A 25,656-nucleotide genomic window follows, 5' to 3' on the forward strand; every position below is an offset into this window, starting at 1 on the left:
TATGCATAAAGCTTCTCTAACAAGGTGAAAAGTGTGTGTATATGTGTGAGTGTAGAGACAAGGGATTTAAATGCAGCCCAGCAGTAAGTAGACTGGGCATGTGTATTCAAATGCAGAGCTATGCGTGTCTAATGCTGCGCTACAGTCAAAGTCGGAGGTCAGAATTTTCCCAGTTGAAATTTCCAACTTTGCACGATGCCAAAACGACAACAAAAAAACGTGTCTGGCCGTGACAAACGGATGTTTTCTTGGCAAGTGCAATTGAACTCTCCTTGCATATATAAATGAAACAGAGGAGGAAAAACGACGCATGAGGTCACAGACGCCATTAATACTGTATATAAGAAATGGACGTAGTCACCGTGACGTCACTCGTTGGTTTGTGGACTGCCGTTTCGAAGCCTCGAGTTTGGCATTTTGGCCGTCACCATCTTGGTTTTTGTCACCCAGTGCAACAGTTTTGTGTTTTTATTAGTTCTTGGACAACAATGGAGCTCTAAGGCACAATTAAATAAGCTATATCTGGATTTGGATACGCAGATTGTTCTTTTCATGGGATTTGTTGACAATAAGAAACATATAGACTATCATTAGACCTATCCTTTAACATCATGGAAAGAGGCTAAAAATTCACCATGATGTAACAGTATTGTTCACAAGCATCTTAATCCCTGTACAGCTCTCTATCTATATAAGAGCCTCCAAATACAAGCGTATATATAGCTCTCTCCTGTATGTGTTATCTATAGCAAGAAAGGGTCTTTAAGAATCAACAGCAGCAGAACAGAGGGTGAGATTGCCATACCGATAATCATGCTGCAGGTGTAGGACACAGCTGACAAATGAGCAGGAGCATGTTTGAGAGTGTGTAGGTGTAGCCAAGCGCTCTCCAGAAAAGGCACACAGGCCGAGGCATAACATCCACAAAAGCTCCTCAAATGGCTGCTCACACTGATTTCAACCATGCCCACTCATCGGGCTTTACGTAAGCACAAACACTCTGTGTGTGTGTGTGTGTGTGTTCCCACCAGAGAAAACACATTACTCATGTACACCGAGGGAAGCCAATGTCAGTGTCTATCAATCCGTGTAGGGAGACCCTGAAGCCCCTGGCAGTGCATGGTCCAGGGAACACACATATACTCACACAGGCCATTACACACACTCACGCTCACCTGATGAGAGAGAAAAGCACAGACAGAGAGAGAAAATACTGAGTTGCTTGTTCCTTTTTTATGACCCTGAAACATCCACCTTGCAGTCTGGTGATGGATCGTTAGTACTGGCAGGGCCATGCCACCCACCACCGGCAAGGACACCCAGCTGCTGGGTGGAGAGTAGAGCGCTGGGCACGCGTATGTGTATGCATTACATGAGTATATATGTGTATGTATTTGACAAGCAGCTGTGGACACTGAGGTGAGTCAGAAGAAGATGGATGAGGGGCATCAGGTGGAAACAGTCCACTTATTTAATGTGGTTTTGTCCTTCGGCCCTGCATAACAAAACTGCTGCAGTTAAAGCTGGAGTAGGCAAGTTGGAGCAAATATGATTTAAAAAAAAGTTATTTTTACAAAACGGTCACTAAATCCTGTCAGTAGTGCATGAGACCACCTGATTCAACTGTTATCAGGCCATTAAATTGGCGTCATCAGTCGCTATAAGCAGCATAGATGTGGGTCATTAGGGGCCTACTACGCCTATGTAAAACTGAATGAAACGTCATGTTTTGAACACAAACAAAAAGGCTTCTTTAGGTTTAGGCAACAAAACTACAACTTCTTTAGGTTTAGCAAACAAATCGTAGTAGGCCTCTACTGACCCACATCTATGGGGCTAATAGTGACTGATAACGCCTATTTAATAGCCTGACAACAGTCTAATTGGCTGGAAAACAGAACCATGATGAGGTGCAGAAGTCTAGTTTTCTTTCAGAGCACTTGTATCACAATATGCTGAAAGGTTATTATGGAACTTTTGCCCAATGATGCCAAAAACATTCTGCCTACTGCCACTTTAACTGATCAGATATGTCGAACATTTCCAGTACCACGTATAGCACCGCATGCAGATTCATTTGAAACACTATTTTAAAAAGGTCCCAAAAAGGATTTTCATAATAATAATGGATTACAGTGAGATTCTTAAATTGCACTTCTGTCCTCCTATGCAAAGCATGAGCAGTGAAACCAAAGGACACAAAGAAGTGATTAAGAATGTGTCCCGCCATGTGCCATGCATCTTTAATAAGAGAGAACTGTTTCAGGGCTTATGGACGTAAAGGCTTCTATGAACAGAAGCTAAATAATTGAAAACGCTATGCTGCATGGTCATGTCCCACTGATATGGAGACTTTGACCTTACGTGGAGCGGCAATAGCCCCAGACCCAAAGACATAGTGCGGCAAACACATGATACCCTCATACCACTGACAGCACTGATAACCATCATGGCCCTACATGACTGATGGCAGACTGAACACCTCAGTCATATGATACAGTTACTCGTTCTCCATTTGTTATGTATAAACTAAACTTTTGTGCTACATTTTAGTTTCAACTAAGGTGTAAAAAAATAAAGGATTCATGCGACACAGCCTGCGTCTCTCAGTCCAATTAATCAAGCTACCACACAGACCTTTGTGTTGCACGTCCTCAATCTTTTTAGACATAATAACCTCCTGACAGCTTGCAATATGTCCTTTTTAAAAACAAACATCATTAAACAAGAGGAATGTGAGCTGACAAATATCTCACAATAATCTGCAAGATGTTCTAAAAATAAAATCTATGCTAATGAGGTCATTAATCACACAAATTAATGTGAATGTCTATAACGAGGGCAATGTCGTTATGAATGTTATGTCATGTTATTCCCTTCTTTTGATAACTAAAAAAGGGACATATGCTCATTTTCAGGTTCATTCTTGTATTTTGGGTTTCTACTAGAACATGTTTACATGCCTTACTTCATGTTTTTTCTCATACTGTGTGTCTGAATAAACCTGTATTCACCCTCTGTCCGAGGTTTTGTTTCGTTCCCATTAAAATAATGTTTTATGTAGCAAGGTGCTCCAAAATCTAATCAGATCGTCTGGTCATCAGGGGGAACTCTGAGATGAATTGTTCTTGTGTTCACAATCAAATTATTATGCAACTTGCCAGGAGAGTCTGTAATGTTTCTTTGATTCTAAACAAAGTAAAACTTTTCAAATAAAGTAGAGCTGTCAAAGCTAACGCGATAATAACACATTAATGCAAATTCGTTTTAACGCCACTAATTTCTTTAGCGCATTCAATCTTTTGGAGGTTGTAGTGGGCTCAGTTTCAAAGCTAGAGTGAAGTAGAGTGATGGTACACCATGTCATATTAGCTTGTCACGAAGGAGGCTAAATAACGCTGTAAACTTACACTAAACTTTGGCGAGGAAAAACTGGCATGGCAATTTTCAAAGGGGTCCCTTGACCTCTGACCTCAAGATATGTGAATGAAAATAGGTTCTATTGGTACCCACGAGTCTCCCCTTTACAGACATGCCCACTTTATGATAATCACATGCAGTTTGGGGCAAGTCATAGTCAAGTCAACACACTGACACGCTGACAGCTGTTGTTGCCTGTTGCCTGCTAAATGCAGTACCTGTGAGGGTTTCTGGACAAAATGTTTCATTGTTTTGTGTCGTTAATTGATTTCCAAAATTTAATATATACATACATTTGTATAAAGCAGCATATTTGCCCACTCCCATGTTGATAAGAGTATTAAATACTTGACAAATCTCCCTTGAGGGTACATTTTGAACAGAAATGTCTGCCGTTTCTCCAAGCTGCTCCATCTTTAGACCCGGATTATGTTTATTATACTGCATATATGAGTATGAATCTGCTTGTTTGCAAAGGTTGTATAACACTCATGGATAATTGCTTCGCCACCACCTGAAAAAAGTATTCTCACAATTGTATTTAGCAACAGCTTGAGTTAAGACTGAATCAGATCTGCTAAGTTTGATATCGGTTCCAAGACACTCGGATCAATAATAAACCTCATTCCATTAGAATAGTCCTTAATCAAATTGCACCAGTACATCTCAGGTTAATAGGACAAGGTGTTGACCCACTATCCAGTATTGACAGTTATCGATCCAACAGAGGCACATTCACTACAGAGAATACCAGTTTCATCAATAACTGTAACCACAATAGACCAGAATGCAATGCATCTTTGAGACAGGTTCCCGTTCTGGGAAATATACGAGATCAATAAACTAAGAAATACTCACACGGCACATGGCTGAGGCGAAAATGGGAACAATCGAAAGGGAATTATAACACTTCCACACAAAAGTGACTTTTTTGTCTTTTTGATTTTGTCCACATATTCTAAATAAAAAATTTCAATATATAACTACACATTATAATACTGCCTTGTTTTTATCAAGACTTCTTCATTGAAATCATCTCATAGGAGTAACGCGAGAGGACAGGTGGGGCTATGATGCAAGTCATTATCATGTCAGGGTCTGACCTGGTTTCTTTTTTATCAATCTGCACCGAGGCATGTTCACAGCTGAAGGTTAAAACAAATATTGAGGATCCTACACAAACACTCCCACACAATCTGAACCCTCCAAGCAGCGCAGCGTCAGTTTGAGTTAACACAAAGGGATCCGTGGCTCAAAAGAACATTAAGTTCGACGCCACTCTTTCGAGGGGCCACAGGCCGTCACTGTAATGCAGGGTGACACGCCTTCGTACAGTCGCATATACACACACTCAGTGATGCCCGTCGAGGCTTATAGGACCCTGAGCGGTGTTATCGTATCGACACACAACCTAACACACTTTCATTAGCAACGTTCTGTTACAGTAATTCATTACTGTGCTCCATCAATTTAGGCCTATTACATGGGTGGCAGACTTATTTATCCTGTGCTTGTTTATTTCAAGGCCTCCTGAGACTCGAGAGCTCACAGTGAATAAACTAATGATGATTAAAAAATCCAATTATAGTAATTAATGATTCAGATTAAGTATTTGATATTTTAGCATTGAAGGCTTTCCATTAAGCCAACAGTCATTTCTCTTTCAATGTGTGTCTAAAAATAATGTTCAGCAATACATCTTTGTGAATGGATCCAGTCTAAACAAATGGTATTATAGTTCAACAGTTTGGAAAATATTTACGTGTATTCGCTTTTTGGCAAGAGTTCAGTACCACGCTCATGTGAGTACGGTAAATAATATGAAGCTGGAGCCTTGAGACGGTTAGCTTAGCTTAGCATAAAGACTGGAAACAAAAGGAAACAGCTAGCAGCTTATATGGATAAAAAAAAAATCATTCCAATAAAAATGCTGTTTAAATAATTTGCTGTATCAGCATCAAATAACTAAAGATAAAATGTTAGATAATTAGGTTATCGCATCCCACAAAGAGGGCAGTCAGACAACCAAATACACAAATGTGCCACGTCATTGTCAATGATGATGACGTCACTCATTTCAATCAAATATTTCTCAAATTAAATGAGTCAATAGAGTGAGTGGACACAACAAAGTTTACTGGATTTTGTATCTCTGTTTTTGACCATAAAATGACAGCTTGTTTTCACAATATCTCCAAAACCCCACCAAATGTTGACAAAAGCAGCCAAAATTTCATCTACTGTACGGCTGGCAGATTGAGCAACGCTATTTTTCCCAGCCCAACTTCATCAAAAGTAGCCCAATTGGATGAAAACCAGCCCAATCTGGCAACACTGTTTACGAAGGAAGCAGGAGTTCTGGAGCTCCTGGAGCTCTTTAGAGAAGACCAACTTTCTCTTCGGCATGACAACTAACCCTACTGACAGGTCCTGTCAGAAACAGCCTTAAGCATCATAGCAACAGCCTTGACAACGATACTTTGATTGATTGACACACATACAAACAAATTAGTGTTGAATTCAGACATGTAGTGCATTGTTTATGTTTTTATATTGGGTTAGGCAATAACGAGTGGGACAGAATATGATAAATGTCTCTGTAAGTGCTGAAAACAAGTATAATATTATTATTCATTTTAAGTGGTGAAACCGGGACAATTTGTTTGTGACTGTGGAAAACCGGGACATTTAAGTGTTTTACAGATATTTGTCGGGACTTGGGACACCCAGCTTGAAACCAGGACACCGTCTGGGCTCTAGCTTTATATTTAACGGACAGACATGAGAGTGGCATCGATCTTCTCCCCTAACTCTCGGCAAGCAAGCGAACAGGCTAAGCACATTTCCCAAAATGTCCAACTATTCTTTTTTTAAACCACAGGCCATTATGCTTCCTTTTTTACTATTAGTAATTTTGTGTCACTTCTTTTAAATGGCAGCCATGCCATTTTGACACAAAACTGAAAAAAATAAATGGCATCTGGAACATTTGCTTTTGGACAGGACAATATGGGTATCACGGTGGAACGACCCGTCTGTCTTTTCAGCCAGCTTTCCTTGTGGACAGGCTGCCACTGTCAGCAAGCGTATTAAATGTCCATCGTGTCTTTAAGCCTCCGTGATCAGAGTGTGTCAGTCAACCAGCAGCCCCACCCACCCCCTCCCCGAGGCAGCCTCTCCGGCTACTTACTCGACTTCAGCAGGGATGAGAAGTGACAGAGCACCAGGACAGAGAGGACATAATTGGGGGAATTGGTAGAACAGACGGATTGTTTGCGATCGGTGAACGGATCAAAAATGTTCATTTGTCCTTGTCCAAATCTTTTGGGGCTGCTTTTAAAAAAAAGAAAGGAAATGAAATAGAATTTGTTATTAGGTCGCTGGCCTGATTGTGTCTGGCAGTAACTGATAAATTGATATAATAACACAATCCTGTTTGAAGGCGTCAGGGGCCATTTAGCTACGAGATTTGTGTCCTTGAAAGCACGGTGATCAAATACTAAATGTAATGACTTGGAAAGTACATCCATTGCTTTGTGACTCTCATAACTTTAGAGTAAATGGCGGTTGTCAACTCCTCTGCCTTGACTGCTTCGGTATGCATGGCACCTGTTCAACCTATTACTGTATATGCTCTCTTTTATTTCCATTATGTTGGTGGTGAAATAGAGAAGCAATTCAACACAGAATACTTTAGTTGTTTTCCCTCCTTCCCAATTAGTTCCGACACAGTAGATCCAAATTCATCATCTGGCATCAATTTTTATGGCGAAATAAACAAATGTGGGTATTTTCAGCACAGTTATTCCATATAAAAGTAAGTCAGAAGTAATAAATCAAGAAGCAAATTCTTGTCTCAAACAAAATGAGCCCTAAAGAAGTGATTTTCCATCCAAGCACGAATACAACCTCTGGTCAGAGGCTAATAAGAGTCGTCCTCACAAGCTCAAATGTCCAGCTACTGTGTTAGCAGCCAACTTTACGTCCTATAAACACAAAGGAGTCCTGCATGTGACCTCATTTCTCCCGTAAATGCACAACTACAGCTGTTTATCGGTATCACAGAAGCACTTTTCACTTGGATATATGGCACAGCGACAAGGACCAGTAAAGACAAAGTCATCAAGAGGTGGAGGTGAGCGTGATCAGTGTCTCTGCTGGCATCTATTTCCTGCCTGGCCGGCCTTGTCTGCCATGTCACCAGCCATCACTTCTTGAGCCCAGGCTCTTTCCATGCCAATTGGCTCGACTCTCTGTCACTCTCGCACTCCCCGCCACGTCCCAGAGAGGCAGAGACGGGACATATTAGGCCGGAATCACTCATCACACGCTCTTAGTCCCTCGCACTTCACATCATCCCACACACAACACAGATTTACGTGTTCCAATTTACGCATGAAAACAGATGAATGCACAGAGATACAGAAACAGACATGCATGCAAATTCAAACACACGCACGCACACACGCACCCACACACACACTGTCCTCAATCTGCAGGGGAATGTGTGTGAGTTGCGTATTAAAAGGTTAGTGTCTTGGGGACAATGACCTTTAGAAAAATCTTTTTGTTTACCAACATCTCTGGATGGAGAGCAGCTAAAGATCAAGGTATAACAGAGGAGGAGATAAATAGAGTATTGCATATCACGTACACTATAAAAGATGTAAACTCTCATTCTATATTCTGACTCCAACACTTTTCTTGTCCTTTTTCAGCCCCTCAAGGTTAAGAGACTTGTGGAAGCATCATAAGCCTAAATCTGCTGGAGCCTGCTCTAATCCTTCTCGAAGCCCGCAGGCTCTCCATGTCCTTCTCATTGGCTTCATTAAAAGGATCCCTGTCCTTTCTGCTTCCCCTTTCACTGCCTGCTGCCTGCTCGTCAACCGGGCCAATTACAACCGGTTATCTGGAGTCAACGCGTATCTGAGAGGGGGGCACACATGCACCGCTCCTTCCTCTTCCTTTCAGAGGGGAACTGAGAAATCTACACATGAGAAGCGATGCCACTCACATCGGAGTCAAGGGGCAACAACAGGAGCGCTCATTGTGTAACTATATACAGTGCATTGAGCATCCATTGAGATTCATTTGTCAAACTTTTTACATGATTGGCGGGGTTAGAGTTTCAGGCGGCAATCTAATACTGCCCTCGAGGTCCCTCGAGAAAGAAGTCTGACTAGCGGAGCGAGCCAGCGAGCGGTGTGCAAATTGAAAGTAATCCTCAGGCCTGGCCGGCGGTGCTGCTGCTGCATGCGCATCTATTCATAATTCATCACTCGACAGCAGTGAGGTGGAGAAAGTTCTGTCCGTGTAATAAACCAGGAAGAGACATGTTTGAAAGGCACTGATGGAATCAGGCAGATCAGCCTCTGTACTGCTGAAGGTCCCAGGTGAGACCGGCACTTGTTATAAGCGGGGAGACAGATGGAGCAGATAGCTGGGGGTCTGCGTATTTCACATCATATTAGATCCTACAGCTGTCCGTCCACACTGTTCTAGAGATTAGCTGACTGGGCCACTGTCAGTCTGACATGGACTGTCAGAGGATAGCAAAGACTTTTATAACTGAGACACCACTTTTCCTCCAGTTGGAGCCATTTAAGCTTTCACTTGCACGACCATAAGGGATTCAAACTGGCCTACTCAGTCTTCTTGCAAGTGCGTTCATCAAACCAAATAATAGAAACAGGGATGACTACTAACGCTTGAACCTGCAACAAAAAATGCTTGCCATTTGGGGGGCAGTGGAAATTATGTGGAAACGTCATTTATAAATGGTAATTGGTTAGTTAATTAAACTTAGTTAATAGTTCTTTTACAGTTCACAAAAAACTAAATGGTAATTAATGTTTACTAATTATTAGCAATGCTATCATTTATATTCTTTTAACAATATATTGTTGCACACATTATAATATTTGTAGGGCTGTCATTCAATTAAAATATTTGATCGCGAATAATCGCATGATTGTCTATAGTTAATCGCTATTAATTGCAAATTAATAGCAAAATTATTATTAAGCTTGCTTTATGCAAATATATGTATATATTTATTATTGGAAATCAATTAACAACACAAAACAATGACAAATATTGTCCAGAAACCATCACAGGTACTGCATTTAGCATAAAAAATATGCTCAAATCATAACATGGCAAACTTCTGAAAATAGGTATGACAGTTATTCCACTCCAAAGTTTAGTGTAAGTTTGGAGCGTTATTTAACCTCCTTCGCGACAGGTGAACCAACAAGGTTGGTACCAATGAATTCCTTAGGTTTTCTAGTTTCATATGATGTCAGTATCTTCACTCTAGCTTTATAACTGAGCCCGCTGCAACCTAAAATATATAGGACCAGCAGGACAGAGTTTAACTCTATAATATCCAAGAAATGTCACAGTGGTTGTAGCTGCATCTGTGACAAATTCAAATAAACAAATTCATCATATTTCAAAGTGGATCTGAAGAATGAACGTAACTGCAGCTGAAACTGTAACTCACTCATGGGACACAAGAAGTCCTTTAGCAGATCAATGCTGACAGTTTTGGAGGACAGCTACAGCGATTCAAGACGACTGATGATGACAGACAAGATGACAGCTCACGGACCACCCTCACTAAGCTCAACTCGACTGAAACAGACAACGTTATGAAAGTTAAAACAAGTTCAGGAAATAAAACAAACCTTCTAACACAACATTCAAAGTTGAGTCTGCAGAGGCTTTTCACCTTCAACGCACATGTTCACAAGTCACCTACCCAAGTTCACTGAAATGCTGAAACACGCACAGCTTGTCTAGTGTCAACACATACTGTACACTGTGGAGGTGACTTTGGTTGTCGGGACGTTGGCGGGACCTGCAACAGAGCGGCCACCCAGAGTTATGACACCAGAGTAACCTGAAGGTGAGCAGGGAAACAGAGGAAGTGAAGAAGGTGAAAGCCGAGGAAGATGGAGCCCTGAGGCGGAGTGAGCTACGGTACACCAGCACAAATGCCAACGGGGGGGTTAAAGGAATAGTTTGACATTTTGGGACATGTGCTTAGCTGTGAAAATTGATACCACATGTCTGTACGGTAAATAAGAAGCTAAAGTCAGCAGCTGGTTAGCTTGGCCTTGCACAAAGACTGCAAACAAAGGGAAACAACAATCTTGGCTCTAATGTAAAGGTAACAGAGTTTGCAGTAGCCTCTAACCTCTAAAGCTCCCAAATTGACATGCTATATCTTTGTTTTATATATAAAAAAATGTGTAGTGTAAAAATGACACATTGTGGTTTTAGGGGAGGTTTATGTGCTGGACTATTTCCTGGCTGGGACCACAGACTGTATATAAAGATGGACGACATGACAGCTCCCCAAAAGTGAAGCCAAAACATCTCGAGCGCCCGCTGGTGGCTGGCTGCAGTTTAGCTCATAAAGCCCGCCTCCTCTATGTTAGTGGACGGGACATGGGTTAAACTAAAAAGTCAAAGTACACATCAAATAAATTTTCCCAAACATGGTTTCTGTCATTTTAGGTAGTTCTGATCACGCTGGTGTTTGTTCAAGTGTTCATTTTTCTGATCAGTTTGGTTTTAATTAGTTATTTGATGCTATAAAAAGAGGGTGAGACGTCATGATCGACAGCTGTGATCGACAGCTGCTCTGAGTGAAATAGTCGTGGAGCCGGAGGCGCCAGTATTGTATGAGAGGAGATGTAACTTTAACTTTCCATAACCATCACAAGTCTGTGTAATAGAACATGTGTCAGTTTGATCATAAATGCAGTTACAGAGATATTATGGTCAGTTGTTGCAGCTAGGTGGCTCACGCTAGCAAGTTGCGGCCGTGCTCGGTTTGTGATTGGCTCGGGTGGGTGTGTGGGCGGGACCTCGATAACGCAGCTCCAGCCCCCCCACTGATCACTACTGGCTCGAAATGACGTCAAAATCACAAGATGGCAGCGCCAGTATCCAGGATATTTTGGCTTCACCCCATAATTTGGGGTTATCTCTTACGTTGTTGTAATGTTTCCCTTTTTCCAGTCCTTATGCTAAGCTAAGCTAAGAGACACGAAAGTGGTACTGAGCTTCTCATCTAACTCTCGGCAAATCGTTAATAAGCCTATTTCCCAACATGTCGAACTACTCCTTTAAGAACCGAGATAGAGGTGGAGACTTTTTTAGGGAGTGTTGAAACAAGAATATGATGGAAAAGATGAATTGAAAGGTGTGAGAGGACCTCTGTGATTATAGCCAGGCGGGCAGACATACTGTGAGGACATACTTACAGTATGTTACCTCCTGAGTACTTGTTAGAGCTCACTGCAACATGTGCTTTGTCAGCTCCTCGTACATATGCTAATTACATTTAGTGTCAGTTAGTATTCAGGCGGAAAGAGCTGATGTGAAATAAGTCATTAAAGCCCATCATGAGCAGAAAGATGAAGCTGGCTTCTTTCTGTGCCTTTCTAACTGTAACATGATGCTCGCTGGCATTCCTGACCCCTCCTTCGGCCCTCTCATTTTCATCCGTCTTCACCGACTCGGAGCAGCACAGGCTCGTCATTTCCACTGAAAAGCGAGGAACCGTGGTGCTGTATAGTTAGTGTGTATCATGTCAGTTCATGTAGTTCGTCTCGTTTAATCCCCTCTGCCTCTGAGATGGTCGTCAACATCCATCAATCATCTCCTGAAAACTAAAATCGGCTTCAAAATAAGTGAACACAACATCAGTTTTCATTTGGATAATTTTTTTTTGTACTCTCTTACAGGACATTTTTGAAGATCATCTGAACATCCTAATTCAAATGGCAAAAAAAGCAAAAATTAAGAGGTTGTTTTAAATATTTTTTCCCTTCTCACTCCTCAGGATAGGCCATTAAATTTGCAGAGCACAGGTCTTCATGAGCTGAAATATTTTGCTCCTTCAAAGACAAACCTTTTTCCGCAATCAACACCTGGCAACAAAGCTTCGAGCAACACCCACACTACCATGAGAAGACACGTCTCTTTCCTGTCTTTCTTGCATTTCTGTAATGAATACAAACAACATAAATCAAAGTTCTTAAAATAAAATGTAAACTGTCAACCTGTTTTTAATAGGGCTGTCAAAGTTAACACGATAATAATGTGTTAACACACATTCGTTTAACGCCACTAATTTCATTGACACATTAACGCAACTTGCAATTTTAAGCTTGTAGTGGGCTCAGTTTTAAAGCTAGATAGTGAAGATACTGGCATCATATGAAAATAGTAAACCTAACGAATCCATTGGTACCAACCATGTCATACTAGCTTGTCGAGAGAGAGGCTAAATAACGCTTGAAACTTGCGTTACATTTTGGCAAGGAAAAACTGTCATGGCCATTTTCAAAGGTGTCCCTTGACCTCTGACCTCAGGATATGAGTCAAAAAATGGGTTCTATGGATAACCACGAGTCTCTCCTTAACAGACATGCCCATTTTATGATAATCACATGCAGTTTGGGGCAAGTCATAGTCAAGTCAGCACACTGACACACTGATAGCTGTTGTTGCCTGTTGGGCTGCAGTTTACCATGTTATGATTAGAGTATATTTTTTTTTATGCTAAATGCAGTACCTGTGAGGGTTTCTGGACAATATTTGTCATTGTTTTGTGTTGTTAATTTATTTCCAATAATAAATATATACATACATTTGCATAAAGCAAACATATTTGCCCACTCCCATGTTGATAAGAGTATTAAATACTTGACAAATCTCCCTTTAAGGTGCATGTTGAACAAATGAAAAATCTGCGATTAATTTGCGATTAAATATTTTCTCGATTGACAGCCCTGGTTGTTAAAAAAGGAAGCGTATATCTAGATTCTTCATTTTTGACACAAAGCAATCTTGCACCAAAATACACTTTCTGATCAAACAGGGTACATCTGTGGTCAAAGTCTTGGTGCAAACAGCAATATCCACAAGTGTCCCTGACCAATAACGATCCCTGTGTGACACACATGCAGCCAGCCCAGTACCGTGGCTGGCCCGGGATTACAGCATAATGACGTGCTGATCAAATGTACTAGGCCATCCAACTCTGTCCATGTTATGGTCTGCTGTCCATATTTCAGCTCAGCCTTGTTTGTATGGCCTACTTCACTGTCCCACCCTCTAATCCTGTTGCCGTTGGGAACTGCCACACTGCCCGGTCCACTTCCCGTCTCCCCTCCACTCGTCTTTAATCTCGCTGCAGTCAAGACGGCGAGCTCTGAATTAGGGGCGACTGACTGTCGAAAACAAGCCACGGCTAAAATGTGACCACGTTTGTGAGAAACAAATGGAATCTCTTTACTTATTTCAGGGAAGAGAGCAGTAAATAATCGAATCTTGCATACTGTGTGTGTGTCTGCTTACTCATGTGCATGCTTTCCGTCCCACCGCACTGAGCCCGATAATGTGAGAATGGCGATGTCTGGGATTCTGGCGTAATTATCCAAGAGTGTTAATTACAGGAAGAATTCGGAAGCAATTAAAGGATCTCCAGCAACAACGCTGGCACTGAATCTGCTCTCACGGCACAGAGACACAGAAAGAGTCACGTGGCACATCACAGCAGCTAATTGTTGATTAATCTTCAAACATCAATATCACATTCAGTGCTCTGCAGTTCACAGAAAACGGCGGCGGAGATAATCATTCATTTGTTAAATCACAAATGTATCCTATTTTTCTTTTTGTGGCGGTTAAATAATGCAGGGCTGCCTGTTTATAGCTACGAGCTGAAGTAGAAGAGGTAGTAAGATCCCGTATCTGTGCCATGTCTTCTGAGAGATTAGCTAATGCAACAACGAGTCTTCTTGTTAAAAGAAGGCAAGAAGTCAAGAGTTTGAAGAGAAGGGAAGAGGTGGCAGAGAAGAGCAGCATGCATGAAGGTGCTGACCGTGGAAAAAACAACAACAAAGGAGTCAACAGTATGAGAAGAAAGAGAACGGGAATGCCTTCAAACATTTATTAGACACAAGAAAAGCAGCAGGCTATGCAATAATAAATTGAAAATAGAAGCAAGAGAAGAATGACAGATGAAAACAGAAAGCAAGATGCAAGATGGTTTAGGGAAGGTGATGAGGGATTATACATCCTGACAGAGCCATGGAAGGAGGAGAGCCGCAGAAATGGATTTGTCGAAAGTGAGGCACTTCAGAGGAACATAGACTGTAACCGTGTGTGTGTGTGTCATCGGATGGTTGCTGGTTGACAGCCGCACTCTCTTATCTCTCTGGCGTAAATCTCAACTCGAGAGAGATTCCATCAGCGAGTGAGCTGCTGCTGTCCGTGCTACAACTCTGACTAATAGCAGCGTCTAATAGGGGGACAGGCAGGCTGACAGTAAAAAATCACAAATATACACACACAAATCCTGCTAAATGCAAAAAAAACTGACACACATACACCCGCTCAGCTGAGGCTCTGCAGGGAGTTAAAAGTGAACCTTGGCAAATGACACAGGTTGTCAGCTCCTGTGACGGAGGCTTAGTGAGAGAAAACAGAAGGAAGGTGGAGGAAGGAGGAGCAAGAGCAGATTGAGGATGAAGAGAGGGAGGAGAGAGTGACTCAGCTGCTCTCCCTAAAGGCCTCCAGGAGGAAGAGAGGGATGAAGAGGCACCAAAGAGGAGGGGTGTTGATGCTCCTTCTCTCTCACAGAGAATCTCAAATTCTCTGAAATAAAATAAAAAAGAAAGGGGCCTCAAATAACTCGTCATGGGGGAGTTTACCCCCAAAGCAAACAGCAAATGTCCACAAAACCAGAGTAGGGGATGAGCAAACAGTGTCCTTAAAAGGGGACCGCTGTGCCATGCCATCTCACCAACCAAGTCTGAGGCGGATTATGACATCATCTGGCATGCAAAGGGGCCTCTTTTAAAGTCTCTGGGTACAGCTATGGGCACCGAGTAATTGGGCCCTGCCTGCGCATTAAACATAGATCTGTTCTGACATCACACAGGAACTCAGCATCGGATGTACTGGGATGAAACAGCATGCTGGATAGAGTTAGAAACACACACTGCCGCACCGCACCAAAATAAAAAAAAAAAGCCTCGTCCATGCAAACAGACACAACCGCAGCTACATCCTGACGTAGAAATTATTCACAGCCTCTTTTGAAAGTGTTTACTCTGACATGCAGCCGGCGCCTTCCCGACACCGAGAGATCCACCGAAAGTGGTTCTGATGAGACGTTTTTGACGGGAGACAAAAGCGAGAGGCAGTGGGAGGGTGAAAAGAAAATTCTTTGAAAGAAAAGCTATGGGTGTACACTATATGGAACAGAGGGAAAGGAAAGCAGGCGGGGTTGTCTTTGAACGAGATGAGGTAAGCTCTGACGGCGTGCTGCAGGCCGACTGTCACGCAGGTAGGACGATCAACGTTTTTCTAATAAAAAAATAAAAAAAGATGAATAAATCAGCCCTAACCAATGACAGGCTGGTGGAGACGAGAAGAGCGTCAGCCCCGTGCAACACCGTTTCACTGCATCTCTACTGTCTCCCATGAGAAATTCATAACCCTGAAGGCCAGGAGCTGCTTGTTTTCATCACCTCAAAGTGTGGCACAGATCAGGAAGTACACCAGTCAAACTGAGGGAATATGATGGGACACATTCATGTTCATATGCACAGAGATATTCATAGACACATAGATCCACAGATTGTGATCTATACTGACAACCATAACCCTATACGTCTCAGAAACAGCATGCAATCCGCCTCCACAGATAAAAATGGACCGAGCAGAGTGTTCCAGCTATTTTTCCGAGCAGAGCACAGCCTCTACGATGCCCCCACACAACAGTACAGTAAAAACTGGCCACAGCTGGAAGTCAGTTCAAAGAAAAGATCCTTAGCAAAGCAGAGTACCTCTGATGAAACACCTCTGACAAGCAAACCGAATCCATACGCTCATGAGTAGAGAGAGAGAGAGAGAGAGGGGAAAACAAAGAGGAAGAAGGCGAGGGAGGAAGAGGTCCGTTAAGCACAATCTCATCACATCCATCTGTCACGGTTGCACACGAACACACATGCAGCTGCAGATTTATTAGTTCAAATGATGCAGAAACAAAGTATGGGAGAGATTTTCTTCCAGGCGTTGACATCCTTTTCAAAAGGGAGGCTTAAAATATGTTGCCCCCTCTCTGGGCTGCATGAAGGGACCGACTCATTTCTCATATGCTTGCATGCACAAACATGCCTGCACAATAAAATGATAAAATGATTTTGGTCCTGCAATATGAAACCAAAAATATGCCATTGGATTTCCTGTATTAGCTTGTCAGGATATCACCCAGATTAGGGCTGCAACTAAGGATTGAAGGAACAGTGTGCAGGATCTGGCGGTATCTAACGGTGAGGTTGCAGATTACAACTTCTCCCGTGTGCCAAGTGTGGAGAGCTACAGTGGCCGACGGGAAAACTCGAATGGCCCTTTCTAGAGCCAGTTGTTGTAAGAGTAGAGTGCTTAAAGCGCGTGTATATGTGAGAAGTGAGTGATGAAGCAAGAGAGGGAGAGTGGCGGAGGAGGGAGCGAGTAACGTTATCGACTGGTTTGTCCGTTCTGGACTACTGCAGAAACATGGCAATGCAACATGGCGGACTCCGTGGAGAGAGGACCCGCTCCCTATGTAGATATAAACGGCTCATTCTAAGGTAATTAAAACTTGATTCTTATTTTCAGGTGATTATACACTAAAGAAAACATACTTAGTAATATTATATTCCATTTCTGCTAATAGATCCCCCTAATTGTTACACACTGGTCCTTTATTTTCATTGCCGATTAATCTGTTGATTATTTTCTCTATTAATCGATTGTTTGGTCTATAAAATGTCAGAAAATGGTGAAAAATGATGATCAGTGTTTCCCAAAGCCCAAGATGACGTCCTCAAATGTCTAGTTTTGTCCACAACTCAAAGATATTCAGTTTACCGTCATAGAGGAGAGAAGAAACTATAGAAAATATTCACATTTAAGAAGGTGGAAGGTGGTTTCTTAAGAAAATACTCAAACCGATTAATCGATTATTAATTTAATAGTTGACAACTAATCAATTAATCGTTGCAGCTCTAATCCAAATACACTATTCACACTGGACTGGTATTAATTAATAGGCACGTTCATTAATTTAAATCATCACCAACATCATCAAGCTGCCAAGTTCAACATTTTCACCAAATACCCAGAGTGGAAACACTTCTGTTTCTCGTCAAACTAAAAGGTCACTTGAAGATAGCAGCCCAGCTCAAATTAACATCTCCATAATGAAGTAATGTGTTACACCTTTTGTCAGCTGGCAAATGGCCTTAACACCTTCAGGCTACAAGCTGAAAAGCACTAATGAACACAGTAAGTACAACAGTACATTTCTGACCTCTGGTACTCAAAATCTCAAGTGATGATATAAATGATCTCTCACATGCATTAAGCAGGTAGCAGTTAGCTCGCAGTAGGTCGGTAGTTACATGTCAGCTGGTGTTGAAGAGAATTTGTTCCACCAAAGAAAACGCTTGTGTGCAACAGTAGCCTGAACACGTGTGGCTAATGCAAGAAATAGTCCAGCACATAACCCTCCGTAAAACAGCAAATTGTCCTTTTCACACTAAGTTTTTTTGCACGTATTAAACAAACAAGATACAATGTGTTTGTTGGTGAGCTTCAGAGGTGCTAGTAGGCAGATTTTGTTTCTTCTGGACAGAGCCAGGCAAGCTGTTTCCAGCCTTTGTACTAAAATAAGCTAAAGCCAAGTTCACACTACACGACTTTCAAAGTCAGCAGATCGCAGTACTGTTCGCACTACACAACTTGCCGTCTTACAATCGGGAGTATTGAAGTCGTAGTTTTCACATTACGTGACTGACCGGAGACAGGAGGTCACACACTACAAAATCTTTCACCGGGAGGAATCCCCAATGAGGGCTCCAAACTACATTTTGTCACGAAAACACATGCGAGAAATACACGGTAAATAATGTGATACCATACACAAGACACATTGCTGATGTTGTCGTTGGTACGTGTTTACAAAATGGCCCTTTTCCACGCTCTTTTTTTCTATTTATTCCTCTAGGTGCAACAACATCTTTGCTCTGTGTTGCAAATGCAGCACAAACATTAAGTTCCTATTGTTACAGGCAACCCCTCCTTCCCGCTCCTCCACTGGGTTTCGCTTCAACCTGTGTGTCGCGCTCTCATTGGCTGTAGTTCGAGGCCAGACTCCCCGACAGGCCCAGATCAAGCCCTCAGGAAGAGCGCCAGTCGTTGATCCCAACTTTCGTAGTGGCCAAATGGCAGTACTGCAACTTCCGTGTCCGTCACGTAATGCGACTGAGCCCAAAAATACTTTTTCCCATAGACTTACATTGGGGAAGAGACGTCTGTAACTCAGCGGATCATTTTTTTTAGGTAAATAAACTCCCCAGTACGACCACTCTAATAACCCTTATGTAAATCATTTGGTTTTAAAACTTGCAAAATGCACTAATAGCTAAATCCAGAGTTATTTCCCTTCCTGCGTTCATGTGAATGAGACCCAGACCGAGGCTGGACCGCAAGCCGTGACGACGCCGTGACGTTGGGACCCCCGTGACCGAGTCATGTGACCGAGCGGACGCTACTGCGCATGTTCCATGTGCCCAAGATCCGGGTACTTTTCCAGGCGGAAGTCGAGCCATTTTGTCTTCATGTGCCACTGAGCAACGGGGCCCCGCCTCCAACGCTGTATCCAGTTCTCTTAATACATCCATGGTCCAGATATTTAGCACGCTAGCTATCTGGAATGTGTCTGCGAGGCATCGGAGAGCGTCTACGAGTCTCTCAGCTCAACACCGATTTGCCTCTGATCTGGGGCTTTTGTGGGGGAGCTCAAAAAGCTGTCTGAGAGCGGAAAATCAGGGCTAAAGTCATGTAGTGTGAACTAGGCATAGGCTAGCCAGCTGCTTGCTGTAGCTAAATATATACCATACCATACAGACATGATCTTCTCCCCTAACTCCAGATAACAAATAAGCGTATTTCCCTTATAATACCTTTTACTCTCCAGTTTCATGCCTCTCTTCTTCCAGGAAGCAACCAAGCACACATGCAAGCTTGGAAAAAAAAGCAACACACAAAGCAACAAACAGAGAGGGCAAATCAAGTGAAGTCAAACAGAGAGAGCGGCCTCACTGAGCAGCTCACTCTCATCCCTCTGTTCTACTGATCTCCACTTCAGGAAAATCATTCGATCAACTGATTATCTGATTTATGTTCAGCGGCTGAAAAGGAAGATAAAAGTCGGCTTTAGTTCTGACAGCGTGATTCACAGAGCGGAGAGATAGGAGGAGCGTTGAGGGGTTATGGGCTGATATGAAGATGCAAAGAGGCATGAATGTTTAATCTTCACTTATACAGACGGCTCACTGGGATATCTAAAATAGGGTCACTGGGTTCAAAGACCAATTTCTTAATGAGGAGGAGTGACAGGAGCAGACAATATTTGAGATGAACAAAAAAACAGATGTTATTTTGCACAAGCAATCACATTAATGTTGATCTAAATGCACCATCACCCCACAAACGCCTGAATATATGAATGCGTCAGCTGAATCCAACACGCTGTTAACCGTAGAGGACGACAGGACCCATTAGAGGAATGATTAATTAATCATGTGCTTATTACCCTCGTACGGTGTTAAGTGCATCTGACCACAACACGAAAAGTTCTCATTTGAGTCGGAGTCATTAGTAGGTTAAGGACTGAGGGGATTATGACAAAAGAAATACTTCTTTTGATCGTCAAGCACTTCAAAATCAATTAGGAGAGGCTGGTGAGGTGAGGAGTGTGTGCATATACTGTATATGTGTGTGTGTGTGTGTGTGTGTGTGTGTGTGTGCAGCTACAGGCATCTGAATTTAATTACATTTCAATCCAATCACAGTTTTTTGTCTAAATGTCACAAAAGGCGTGTGACGTTTCAGGGTCGAGGCAAAGAAAAATGAATCACGGTGAGTGTGTGTGTGTGTGTCATAGCGGAGACCTTGGAGTCTGTCTTACAACAGAAACACACTGCATGTCGTGTGTTAATCCAATCTTGCTTCATAATTACATAATTGAAGAGAGCTGATTAAAGAGCTATCTGGTGTGCGGGGCCCACGGAGAGATGGCATGAAAGATGTGTGTAACTTGAGTCGACCCAAAGGACACAGCTGGTTCTTCACAGCGAGCTTTGTCTGCCGGGGTTCAGCTGCTACGACTGTGGTTAATAACAGAGCCGGGAGGAAGCATGGAAAGTAATAATATCTCAAGAATCTATCATTTTATATCAAGTAGAAACTGGGGATGTCAAAGTTAACGCGTTAACAACGCAAATTCGGTTTTAACGCCACTAATTTCTTTAACGCATTAACGCAACTTGCGATTTTTAATTAACCTCTTCAAAATCGGACGGGCCACCGATATTTCAGAGGTTGTACCGGACTCAGTTTTAAAGCTAGAGTGAAGATGCTGACATCACATGAAACTAGAAAACCTAAAGAATCCATTAGTACCAAACATGTCATACTAGATTGGCATGAAAGTGGCTACATAATGCTCCAAACTTACGCTAGGAAAAACTGGCATGGTGATTTTCAAAGTGGTCCCTTGACCTCTGACCTCAAGATATGTGAATGAAAATGGGTTCTATGGGTACTCACGAGTCTCCTCTTTACAGACATGCCCACTTTATGATAATCACATGCAGTTTGGGGCAAGTCATAGTCAAGTCAGCACACTGACACACTGACAGCTGTTGTTGCCTGTTGGGCTGCAGTTTGCCATGTTATGATTTGAGCATATTGTTTTATGGTAAATGCAGTACCTGTGAGGGTTTCTGGACAACATTTTTCATTGTTTTGTGTTGTTAATTGATTTCCAATAATAAATATATACATATATTTGCATAAAGCAAGCATATTTGCCCACTCCCATGCTGATAAGAGTATTAAATACTTGACAAATCTCCCTTTAAGGTTAAAAAAAGTGTGATCAATTTGCGATTAATTGTGATAAACAATGGGGAATCATGCAATTAATCCTGAAATATATATATATATATATATAAAATAATACATATTTTAATTGATTGACAGCCCTAATAGTAAGCAATAAAATCCCTGGAATCTGTCACTTGGTTTATACCAAGTATAAAAGTTTTTTTAGTGATTGAAAGTTCCTCTAAATATACACTTTTATCCACAAGTTAATTTCTTTTAAAATATGGACTATATTTTTTGACAAAATATAAATGCAGCTAATGGTGTGATAGTTTCAGGGGAAATAAAACAAACTGTCTTAATAAGCTCAGCAGCTCTCACGATCATTTGAAGCAGCAAAGCATTTCTCAAAACTGTCTGAAGAAAGAAACAAATAGCTCTCAGGATATTTTTGAGAGGATGAAAACAACCTTTCAGTGCTCATTGTTTATACTTAAGACAGGTAAGGTTATATCTAATTGAATCGTACTGTTCGCTGATGCAGCTGAAGCGCTTTTGACTGAGGACCAATTTGTTAAGGATCAAGCGTTGTTGTGGTACAGGTGAGTTAGTGGAGATAATGCTGGCTGCTGCAGGGATTACATGAGCTAATAGGGCAGCATGTAATGAACATACTGCAGTACAAATGCCCTTTACTCCCTTTGTTATCTGCTTACTCTGGCTTGCAGGGATTCGTTAGGATTGTGACAGGGCAGGAACTTTCCCCGTAGGTTTACTGAGTCTGTTGAGTCACGATGCGACGAACATGTTTTTTTGTTGTTGTTTTTTAGAACACAGTATTTTAATGTTTTTTATTTCAGTTTTAAGTTTGAATTATAAAATGAAAACAACTCCCAGACCGGATTGAAGGAGATTATTCATGAGAAACTGTAGCCCACTTCAGTCAAAATCAGTCAATCTTGTGTCAGCACTAACAATACAACGCAGTATGTAATCCGTGGACTGGTAAGGATGCTACCTTCCCGATGAGGGCACAGCACAGGCAGAAGCCTCGAACTCCATTTTCTCCAGCACTCTCAGTCACGGTGGTCGATCCATACTGGAGAATATTGTTTTATGGCTGGACGGCCGCAGCACTTCAAGCTGCCAGCAGCAATAGAAATACATAAAATGAAATGAGCCGGAGAGAGCGACAAGTATACAAACTCCCCAAATACCCGACACTTCATCCTCAGTGTTGGAGACAATTTGCTCTCCATTACAGGACTTCAAATATCAGCTCACTCACACCAAACGCTTTACTTGGTGTTAAGTGTAAATGAACATAACCAGGACTGTCTCTGTTGCTTCACATTTTTAAGAAGTCCTGTGGAGAACTGGGCAAAAAAAAAGAAGAAAATGCAAGAAGCAAAAGATGTAGTGTAGACTCTGAGCTCCTCTTACGTGCGTAACCACTGCCTACCTACATTCCTGAGATTCCCTGGCCTCCCTTTTAGTACTTATGTAATGCTACGGTCATCTCATCACACATTCTTTCATCCAGAGACCTCCGAAAAACATAAAATATGCAGCATCCAAAGAGCAGAAACTGCTCTTTCTCACCCCTCTGCCTCCTATCTCATCTCAGTCATCCTGAGCCGGTCCAGTAAAATCACACAGGACCCATCATCGGCTTAAACGAGCCAATTTAGTTTAGAGAAGACTTCTAACGGAACACAGAGAAGGAGTGAACTGGGGAAAAGCATTCAGAGGTACATTAGAAAAGTGTAAGACAGCCATCCGGGTTCATGTAAATGGTCACAGAGCTTGGATAAGTGCTTGTGCTGGATGATACTGTAGCACTATGGCAGGGTGTGTACTCTGTCATACAATCTATAAATAGGTTTTGCAACTAAAAATGTATGCAAGCTCATATAGTGTTGAATTATAGACATATTTTCTGAGAGGGTTTTTTTCCTTCAAAAACATTCAGCAGAAGATAAATGGACTCCTCACCATCAGAGCACTTTTATTAGTCTGCTATATTGTACTGGGTTGACGTATTACTTTGGCTTTGATCCTGTCGGTTTCACACAACAGAAGTATTCTGTAGTTACTAGAGGCTCCATTAGAGTCATTTAAATAAATGGCACTACAGTGAAAAACTGCAGAATGCAGTTGATTACTGCACTGCCGAAATAATTTGTCCAGAGCCTCAGCCTATTTCCCCGAGAACTGCAGCATGATTCTGAATTCAAACTCTATTTATCTATATCTATAGATATCTCGTCACAGTCTGCTAGCTGTCGGTTCTGTGTGTGCGCTGAAAGAAGTGCCTTAAACTTGCATTCTCTCTAACAGCCAGCAGGGGGCGACTCCTCTGGTTACTAAAAGAAGTCTGATTGTATAGAAGTCTATGAGAAAATGAGCCTACTTCTCACTTGATTTATTACCTCAATAAACATTGTAAACATGAGTTTATGGTCTCAGTCGCTAGTTTCAAGTTTTCAATACAGCATGATGTTCATTTAGTAAATTATGGTCCCATTTAGAGTCAAATAGACCATAAAGCAGGGGATGCTTTAGGGCGGGGCTACCTTGTGATTGACAGGTCGCTACCACGGCGTTGTCCGGTCTGGGAGTTGTCCGTGTTTTTCGAGCTTTAACCCTTTCACGGTGTGTTTTCAGTTCATTAAAGTTAATTATAACCGTTTTGGTCGCCTAAAAATGTCTAATTCAGCGTTCGGCTGTACTTAGCTCCATCCTCTCGTGTCACTTTGTGACTGCAAAAAAACAAGATGGCGACGGCCGAAATGCCAAACTCCAGGCTTCAAAACGGCAGCCCACAAACTAATGGGTGACGTCACGGTGACTACGTCCACGTCTTATATACAGTCTGTGGTTCATACGCGGCTCTGGCTCTGTAAATGGGAAACAAAGTGGCTCGCAATAAGCCACACAACACTATTCCAGCCAATCAGCAACAGAAGGCGTTCATGCTCGTACACAAGACAGGACAGAGGGAAGGCCATAGATGTATAAAGGCAAAGGTAGTGGGAGTGAGAGGGACGGTTAATCTGGAGGGGGTATTTATTGAGTGTTCAGTTCTAATATCAACAAACTTTCTCCAGAATGGTCGACTCCTCCGTTGAGCCCTGGAAAAACATACTTGAGTCTAATTTCACAAAGTAATACTAAATGTCTTTTACAGACTCAGGCCGATTTTAATGTCACGCTGCTAATCGTTCTCTACGGCAGTGACTGCCAACGAGGGATACTTGCACCCGCAGGTTCTACTTCTGCAGTTGCCAGGGGTTACGTGGTAAGATTGTGGAGTAGCTCAACTAATTTGATTAAATAGAAATTATGATGTAATTTAAAAAGCATATATCCATGTTATGAGTCTAGAGCTGCAATAATAAATCGATTAGTTGTCAACTATTAAATTAATTGGCATCTATTTTGATACTTGATTAAATCGGTTTTAGTAATTTGTTAAGAAAAAAAAGGTAAAAATTCTCTGATTCCAGCTTCTTAAATGTGAATATTTTTCTGTTTTCTTTTCTCCTCTATGACAGTAAACTGAATAACTTTGAGTTGTGGACAAATCAAGACATTTGAGGACGTCATCTCTGGCTTTGGGAAACACTGATTTACATTTTTCACCATTTTCTGACATTTTATTGACCAAACAACTAATCTATTAATCGAGAAAATAATCAACAAAATAATCAACAAAATTATTGTTAGTTGCAGCCCTATTTGAGTCAGCTATAACACTTGGACACCACATGTTGCAATTCAGAGTACGAGAAAACTAGTTAGCAAGTGAGCAGAGAAACAGTTATCTAAAAGTAATGGATAAATGGTTAAAAGACCTTGATAGATGGTTGATAGTTAGCTAAGAGTACAGGATAAAAGTGGTAGTAATATGAATGCAAACTTAAACCAACCTAAACATTGACAGTTTGAGTTTATAAAAAAAGATATTGCAAATCCCACTTTTATATCCACATTTTCTATCATGAATAGTTAAACAAAATCCATATCCATGAGCACATTTCGAAACATAACGACCGGCCGTCGATGAAAAGGAAAAAAAGGCCTGAGTCACTTCGTCTGACGAAAAAAGGTTGGTGACCGCTGCTCTAAGGTAACGAGGTCAGCCAGCCTTTATCGTCACGAAAAATGTCAAATGAAGCAATCATGTTTGGAAATAAAATACATGTAATGCCCAAATTCTCTCTAAGCTCTGCATTAAGGTTACATCCTCATCTGAACATCTATAATGGC

The 25,656-nt window shown here is 41.7% G+C and overlaps 1 protein-coding gene across 4 annotated transcripts in view; it reads right to left on the minus strand.

The window, feature by feature from the left end:
- The window catches only part of lingo3a (leucine rich repeat and Ig domain containing 3a), an 80,393-nt gene that overhangs the window by 14,990 nt on the left and 39,747 nt on the right, over window positions 1–25,656 (minus strand). Inside the window, exons 4-5 of one of the 4 annotated variants that reach the window (XM_074635814.1) lie at window positions 10,184–10,282; window positions 9,926–10,056 (exon numbers count right to left, since the gene is read on the minus strand). The exons of 2 other annotated variants lie outside the window; for them this stretch is intronic. The gene's annotated coding sequence lies outside the window, so the exon portion shown is untranslated. The remainder of the gene's footprint in view (window positions 1–9,925; window positions 10,057–10,183; window positions 10,283–25,656) is intronic. One more of the 4 variants, XM_074635815.1, reaches the window with a different exon arrangement.

Source organism: Sebastes fasciatus, chromosome 5 (assembly GCF_043250625.1).
Source record: "Sebastes fasciatus isolate fSebFas1 chromosome 5, fSebFas1.pri, whole genome shotgun sequence".
Classification (NCBI taxonomy): Eukaryota; Metazoa; Chordata; class Actinopteri; order Perciformes; family Sebastidae; genus Sebastes; species Sebastes fasciatus.